The sequence below is a fragment of the Pistacia vera genome, unplaced genomic scaffold (assembly GCF_008641045.1).
Source record: "Pistacia vera cultivar Batoury unplaced genomic scaffold, PisVer_v2 Contig421, whole genome shotgun sequence".
Classification (NCBI taxonomy): Eukaryota; Viridiplantae; Streptophyta; class Magnoliopsida; order Sapindales; family Anacardiaceae; genus Pistacia; species Pistacia vera.
In genome coordinates, this window is record NW_022196248.1 from 508545 (window position 1) to 516493 (window position 7949).

Genomic DNA, 7949 nt, shown 5'->3' on the forward strand with positions numbered 1-7949 from the left:
AAAATAAAGTAGAGTTAATGACATTCATCTCTCTTTATCATTTTCCACAATTACTCTCAATCAGTCAATGCAAACAAGGAAACTAATCACAACCATTTCATGTACAACTCACCTCTCAACTTTTTCCTCAACTGTTTCTCTTTACTACTACAAACTGGGTAGCAACTAATCGATTTTTTTTTTTTCTTTTTTGAAAAAGAATGAGTGCATTTTATCTCCATCTCATTTCATGTTGTTTATTAGTGAGTGCGTTTTACACTCTATCTCGACCTATCACATACCTTTTTTTTTTTTTCGTGTTTTTCCTATTTGCTTAACCAAATTTGGACTGCTGTTAGAGAACAATTTTTTTTTTTTTTTTTAAAGGGTTTTTATACACTCCTCATCATGCTTCGTCACCAAGTTCACACAACTTATCAAGAGCATGCTTATCAAACTAAACAAAGATTCAAATCTGATAACTCTATTTCATGAAATATTGCTAACATCTAAGTCAAGGAATTGCTCAATAACAAGTCAAGTTCTATTTCATGCATCACTAGACGTTCAAAGACATGACTTAGCATAAACCTTCCTAAAACAAAAAACTATTTTTTTTTTTTTAACAAATTAAACACAACCTAAATCCCTTCCCCACACTTAAAACTGACATTGTCCCCAATGTAATTAAATGCAAAGAAAAGGCAAAATTTAAAATGTGAGAATAAGAAAACAACTCCTTTGGGTTGCTCCCAACAGCGCCTTGTTTTTGTCGTTGGCTCGACTCAAGGCTTTTCTTCTCGTGATGCATTGAGTTTACTGAAGATGATCACCGGTAACGTTCCTCTATTTCAAGGACACGTACTTGAGGTAACTAGGGAAAGGCTTCAAATCTGAATGGGGCTTGCAAAGAGGGTAGCCTCTCATTAGAAATTGGTAATGCAATATAAGGAACGTTACCTACCTGCTGTAACTTTGGAAAATCATTCAATGCTACAAGTTTCATGCAAATCAGTACTCAAGCTATCTCCATTCTCTTTCTCATTTGCTTACTAATGGCAGTCCTAATCCATCTTTTTCATCAATTCAAAGACTTCTTGTGCTAAGAATCATCACATCAATGGAATAACAGGATTATCATCATCATCATCATCATCAAGATATTTCATGGCATCATAAATATTAAACTTACGATTTGACCATCAAATTCCATGTAAGTATGCCACTATAACATCTATCTTAGTCTTGGATATTTTTAAGAAGGGTCTTCCTACAAAAATAGAAGCAGATTGATCTCCTTTTCCATATCAGCACATAGAAACAGTAGGAAAACTAAATCATAACTTGTACCAGAATATCCTCAACTACACCCTAGATAGGCATTAGATCTATCAGCTAATTGAATCACAACATCAGTTTTATTCAAAGGTCCAAGTTTCAAAGAAGCATATATAGAATATGGCATGACATTGATAGAAGCTCCTAAATCTATCATGGCCTTCTCAAACATAGTGTTACCTATCGTACAAGGGATAGTAAACATACCTGGATCTTTGCACTTCGCTAGGAGTTTTCTCTGAATCACGTGCAGAAACATTCTCCCTACTCTCACCTTTTCAACCCCTTTAAGTTTCTGTTTCCTCTTATTGTACACAGTTCTTTCAAGAATTTAGTATAACAAGGTACTTGTTTAAAAGCATCTAAAAGTGAACTTACCTCGCATCTACAGAAAAGTCTCATAAAATCTCTATTTTGCTCATCTTTTCTAAATTCTGCCAAAGCTTGAGGAAACGAAGGTATTGGTTTATAATCAGACAGAGGCGGAAACTTACGCTTAGGAACACCATCGTCGTTGGGAATGTTCTATCTACAATGACGTTTTTTCTCTTTTTCTTCCTTCGATGATGTGGGTTGCCTTTACTGGAATCTCAACCTCTTTACCACTTCTCAAGACCATCGCACTTACATTTTCTATTGGATTTCCACCATTTAGAGGGTAATTTCCCCGAACTTTGGGCCTCCAGCTTATTATGCTGTTGCCATTTGTCCCATCTGATTCCCAAACTTTGAACACTAGCCCTCGTCTCCTGTTGAAATTGCAAAGTATTAATGGCAGAGACTTAACAATATCTTCTAAAGACATACCAGAATTAGAAGTTTGGCCTAGTTGTTGGCTAGGGGATATGGCTGCTTATATTGCTGGTACCTTGGGTGGGTTTTGAGTCACCGGCTGATTCACTTGTGGATCCCATAGCCAAGATTGGGTGATCCCTCCATCCCGAGTTATTGTGCTCAAATAGGGATCGTACTTCCTTCGTTTGTCCAGGAAAACCACCTGCTATACACTTGCTCAAAGGCTCCTCTTGAAGATTTGGGCATTATCAGTTGGATGCCTTACTTCGACAAATCCTACAAGCCTTCCTGTTTGCATATTACCTACAGCCATTTGACGAACAAGAGAATTTAGCTTAGATTTGTTGTTCAAGGAAGAATATTTTACCTCATTATCACGCCTAAAAGAAGGTCAAGCCTAGTGCCAAATTGTTGAGAATTGGCTGCCATATTCGCAATCAAGTTCCTCGCAGCCTCGGGAGTTTTATCCACTAAAGCTCCTCCACTAGCAGCATCAATCTCTCCTATCGTGTATAGAAGGCCCTCATAGAAGTACTGGATCAGTAGTTGCTCACTAATTTGATGAAGGGGGCAGCTTGCACATAATTTCTTAAAATGTTCCTAGTATTGTGTAGGGACTCTCTATTGGCGCCTTATACCACAAATTTTTTTCAAATGTTGGCCGCCCTCAAGCTGGGAATATTTTCCCAAAAACAACCTTTTCATCTCGTTCCATGTGTTTATAGTCCTAGAGGGTAGATAATAGAGCCAATCCTTCAAAGAAAACGGAAAGGCTCTTAATTTATTTTGCTCCTCGTTCATCCCCGTAGGTTTCATACTCATGCAAACCACATGAAGCTCCTTAAATGCTTGTGAGGATCTCACCTGTAAGGCCATAAAAAGTGGGCAAGAGATGTATTAGTCCAGATTTTAATTCAAAAGTAGTAGCAACATCTAAAGTAGGGAACGTTATGCATAAAGGTGCTTGATTCAAATCAGGGGCAGCAAGCTCTTTCAAAGTTTGATTTCCACCATGACATCCTCCTCTTCTAAATCAGAGTTGCTGCAAATTGGGAATCAAAACCAAATTGCTTTCCTCAGATTCTCCGAGCTTCCTTCCTTAACCTGCGCAAAGTGCTGTCTAATTCTGGGTCAAATGTTATCACCAAGATGAGGACCTGGTCATAAAACCCAGAAACTCATAAAAGAAATAAATGACAAATAATGAAAAACCAACCAGAAAATAAAAAAAAATTAATTAAACTTTTTATATTATTATTAATAGAAACACAAAAATGCCAAAAACCCTATCAAAACGTTGTTTTCTGGCCTCAAGAGGTGGGGCTAGAATTCATTTTCTTCGAAACGGGTACTCCCACACTCATAATTCAACCAAAATTTTCTTATGAATGTACTACTGTTCATACGGAACTACTACTATTCAGATTTTTTTTTTTTTTTTGAAAAATAAAAAACAACAAGAATGAAATAAATCACAAAAACAAAATAAATCAACTGAATCACTCCTCGGCAACGCGCCAAATTCTGGTGTGCTGTTGTAGCAACCAAGATTAAACCTAAAATACATGTAGTATGGTAGTAAGGATCATTCCCACAGAAAGTGTCTAGCCGAGTTTTATGTTACGTGAACAAGGCTGGGGGGGGGGGGGGGGGGGGGGGGGGTGGGGTGGGTTAGTAAAACAGAAACAATTTCAGGGAAAAACAATTCAAAATTAAATTATCAATCAAATAACAAACCTTGGTCTACGTCACATCCACCATCGGAATTTTACAACTGATCATCGATGCAAAAATAAATCAATCTACTTTGAGTATTCACCATTGGACTATTTCCTATTCTCTTTTAGTTGTAATTAATTAGGAAACAAGCGATCTAATTAACTTACTACTAAACAACCCTAGACAAGCGCTAAATGTTTACTCAGTAGCGCCTTAGGGGCTAGAGAAAACGATGAAGCTAAACACAAACAAAGCAGTTTGTATTTAATTTGGTTGAATGTTCTTCTTAGATTTAAGATTCTACGCAGCAAATTCTTAAACCTTAATTACTCACAAGTTAGATGATCAAACAATTACGGATTTTATATCTACTTAGCAGTAAATTGCAACGAATAATACACTAGTAGGTGGTGTGTTGTCGTAGGCAACCAGATTAAACTTCCTAACCTAACACTGAACTGTAAATAGGGTAGCAGAGTCGACTCCACGAAGAGTGTCTATCCGAATTTTCTATGATGTAAATAGGCTGGGGGGTTTGAGTAAACAGAAAACAATCTTAGCCAAAAACAAAACAAAAACATTCAATTCGAAATCAATTAATATAATGAAACTTGGTCTCTTCAACATCCACCATCAGAATCTACAACTGTCATGATGCAAAAGTAAATCAATTCTTACTTTGAATATTCACCGTTGGAACTATTTTCCTTCTCTCCTTAATGGTAATTATTAGGAAACAAGCGATTCTTAATTAATCTTACCATTAAACACCCTAGACAAGCGCTAAAGATTTAATCTAATAGCAGCCTTAGAATTAGAGAAATCGATGAAGCTAAACACAAACACAAGCGGTTGTATTTATTTAGTTGAATGTTCTTCTTAAGATTACTAATTCCTCACGCAGCAAATTATTACCCTAATTGCTTCACAAGTTAGGGATCAAACAATACGGATTTGATATCAAACTTAGCAGTAGATTGCACAACAATAATACACTAGTAGGCCTCCTAGTATTAAATGCATCAATCATGAAGATATGCACAGAATACATTCAATACTCAAACACGAAAATTGAACACTATAAATAAAATAGATTAGATCTCACAGTTGGTTGATTCCGAGGTCTCCGTTTCCGACCCAAGTTACAAAAGTTTTAGCCGCTCATGGCCTAACAAAACTCAACAAAGAAAATTGCAGAGAAGAAAAAAGAGAGGCCTGGTCTCCCCTCAACACCTAATCGATCACTTTACAAAAATCCAGTTCAAGTGTTGAATCCCACTAAATCTCCTAAAAGAAATATCTAATATCCTAAAATAACATTATCCTAATTTGATTCTAATTAATTGAAAATAAGATAAAGTCCTAAAATAAAATAGGAAGTGGTGATTCTGAGCTGTAACTTGCGTGCCACAGTCCTCAAATCTTTCAAATAAAATGCCCATTGATTGCATGACAAGGCAGAATGCTCAAGACGTCCAGTGCAGATGCTCAACTTCAAGCTCAATTACAGCCTTTATGCAGTGAGTATCTCTCCAAAATCAAAACATGAAGTTGTGATGTATTTCTTAGCGTTCACAGCTGTTTAATCATCTCATTGGAGCTCGGATGAGAGAGTTATGCCCGATTACGATACAACGTCGAAACTGTCCGAATTCACTTAATAGTTCCGTTTTGCAATTAACGCCTCCATTTGCATCCTAATCAAAATAGAATAATAATGAGTACATTTAGCAACAAATACGTATAAAAGACTAAACACTAAGGGGGTAATATGACATTTTGCATTCCATCAAATTCCCCCACACTTACTTTGCACGTCCTCGGGCAAACTAATTCAAACAAATGCTACACTCAAGTCATTCAAGAACACCATCATCTCAAGCTACAAGAACATCAGCATGATGCATAAGCAACAATATTTATCCATGCATATGTACCTAACTTAGGAAGCAACAAAATAAATAAAGTAGAGCTAATGACATTCATCTCTCTTCATCATTTTCCACAATTACTCTCAATCAATCAATGCAAACAAGGAAACTAATCACAACCATTCATGTACAACTCTCCTCTCAACTTTCCTCAACTATTTCTCTTTACTACTACAAACTGGATAGCAAACTAAGGATATATATTTTTTTTCTTTCTGTTTTGAAAAAGAATGAGTGCTTTATGCTCCATCTCATTTCATGGTTGTGTTTATGAGTGAGTGCGTTTACGCTCCATCTCGACTCACCACATACCTTTCTTTTCTTTTTCCTATTTGCTTAAACCCAAATTTAGGACTAGCTTAAGAGAAACAATTTTTTTCTTAAGGGTTGTTATACAATCCTCAATCATGCTTCGTCGCCAAGTACACACAACTTCTAAGACTATTGTTCATACTGCAAAGATTCAATATGATTAACTCTATTTTATGAAGATTGCTAACATCCTAAGTCAAGGAATATGCTCCCAAAGTCAAGTTACTATTTCATGCATCACAAGACGTTCAAGACATGACTTAAAGCATAAACCTTCCTAAAAACAAAAACTATTTTTTTATTTATATTATTATTTGACACTACACAACAACCTAAATGCCCTCCCCCACACTTAAAGCTTACATTGTCCCCAATTAAGATGAAATGCAAGAAAAGGCAAAAAATACCAAAATTCAAAATGCGGAAAAAAACAAACTCCCCTTGGGTTGCCTCCCAAGTAGCGCCTTTGTTTATTGTCGTTGCTTGACTCAGGCTTTTCTTCTTGCGATGCACTGAGTAACATCTTTCGTCTCCAAGGAACACTTACTTGAGGTAACTAGGGAGAGGCTCAAATCTGGACGGGGGCCTGTAAAACAGAAGGTAAAGGCCTCTCGTTAGAAATTGGTAATGCAATTAAGGAACGTTCGAGCTGTGCGTAACTTTGGAGAATCATTCAATGCTGTAGCAGTTTCCTGCAAATCAGTACTCAAAGCTAACTCCTCATCCTCTTCCTCAAGATGCTTACTAATGGCAACTCCCAATCCATCATTTCATCAAGTTCAAACACTTCCTATGCTAAAGAATCACCACATCAATAGAATAACAGGATTATCATCATCATCAGCAGGATTTTCATGGCATCATAAATTTAAACTTGACAAGTTGACCATCAAATTCCATGGTAAGTATGCCACTATGAACATCTATCTTAGTCTTGGATGTTTTAAGAAAGGTCTTCCTAACAAAATAGAGCAGATTGATCTCCATTTTCCATATCAAGTACATAGAAATCAGTAGGGAAAATTAAGCCATTAACTTGTACCAAAACATCCTCAACTACACCCTTAGGATAAGCATTAGATCCATCAGCTAATTGAATTACAACACCAGTTTTATTCAAAAGTCCAAGTTTCAAATAAGCATATTAGAGTATGGCATACATTTATAGAAGTCTTAGTCTATCATGGCCTTCTTAACCTGTGTTACCTATCGTACAAGGATAGCAAAACTACCTGGATCCTTGCACTTCGCTGGAAGTTTTCTCTGAATCACTGCAGAAACATTTTCTCCCACTCTCACCTTTTCACACCACTTAAGCTTTCGTTCCTTGATTGTACACTCTTTCAAGAATTTAGCATAGCGGGTACTTGTTTAATAGCATCTAAGAGTAGAATATTTACCTGCTCTACAAAAGTCTCATATATATCTCTGTTCGCTCGTCTTTTCTAGATTTCGCCAACGCTTGAGGAAAAGGGTATTGGTTTAAAATTGGACGTGGCGTAAACTTACGCATAGGAACACACTCGTCATTGGGAACGTTGCTGTCTACAACTGCATCTTTCTCCTTTTCTTCCTTCGACGATGTAGGGGCTGCCTTTATTAGAATCTCAACCTCTTTACCACCTCTCAAAATGATCACACTTACATTTTCTCTTGGATTTACCACCGTTTGAGAGGGTAATTTCCCCGAACTTTGCTCCTCCAGCTTACTGATTGCGGTTGCCATCTGCCCTATCTAATTCTCCAAACTTTGAACACTGGCCCTCGTCTCCTGTTGAAACTGCAAAGTATTAGTGGCAAGAGACTTAACAATATCTTCTAAAGACATACCAGAATTAGAAGTTTGGCCCGATTGTTGTCTAGGGGAATATGGCT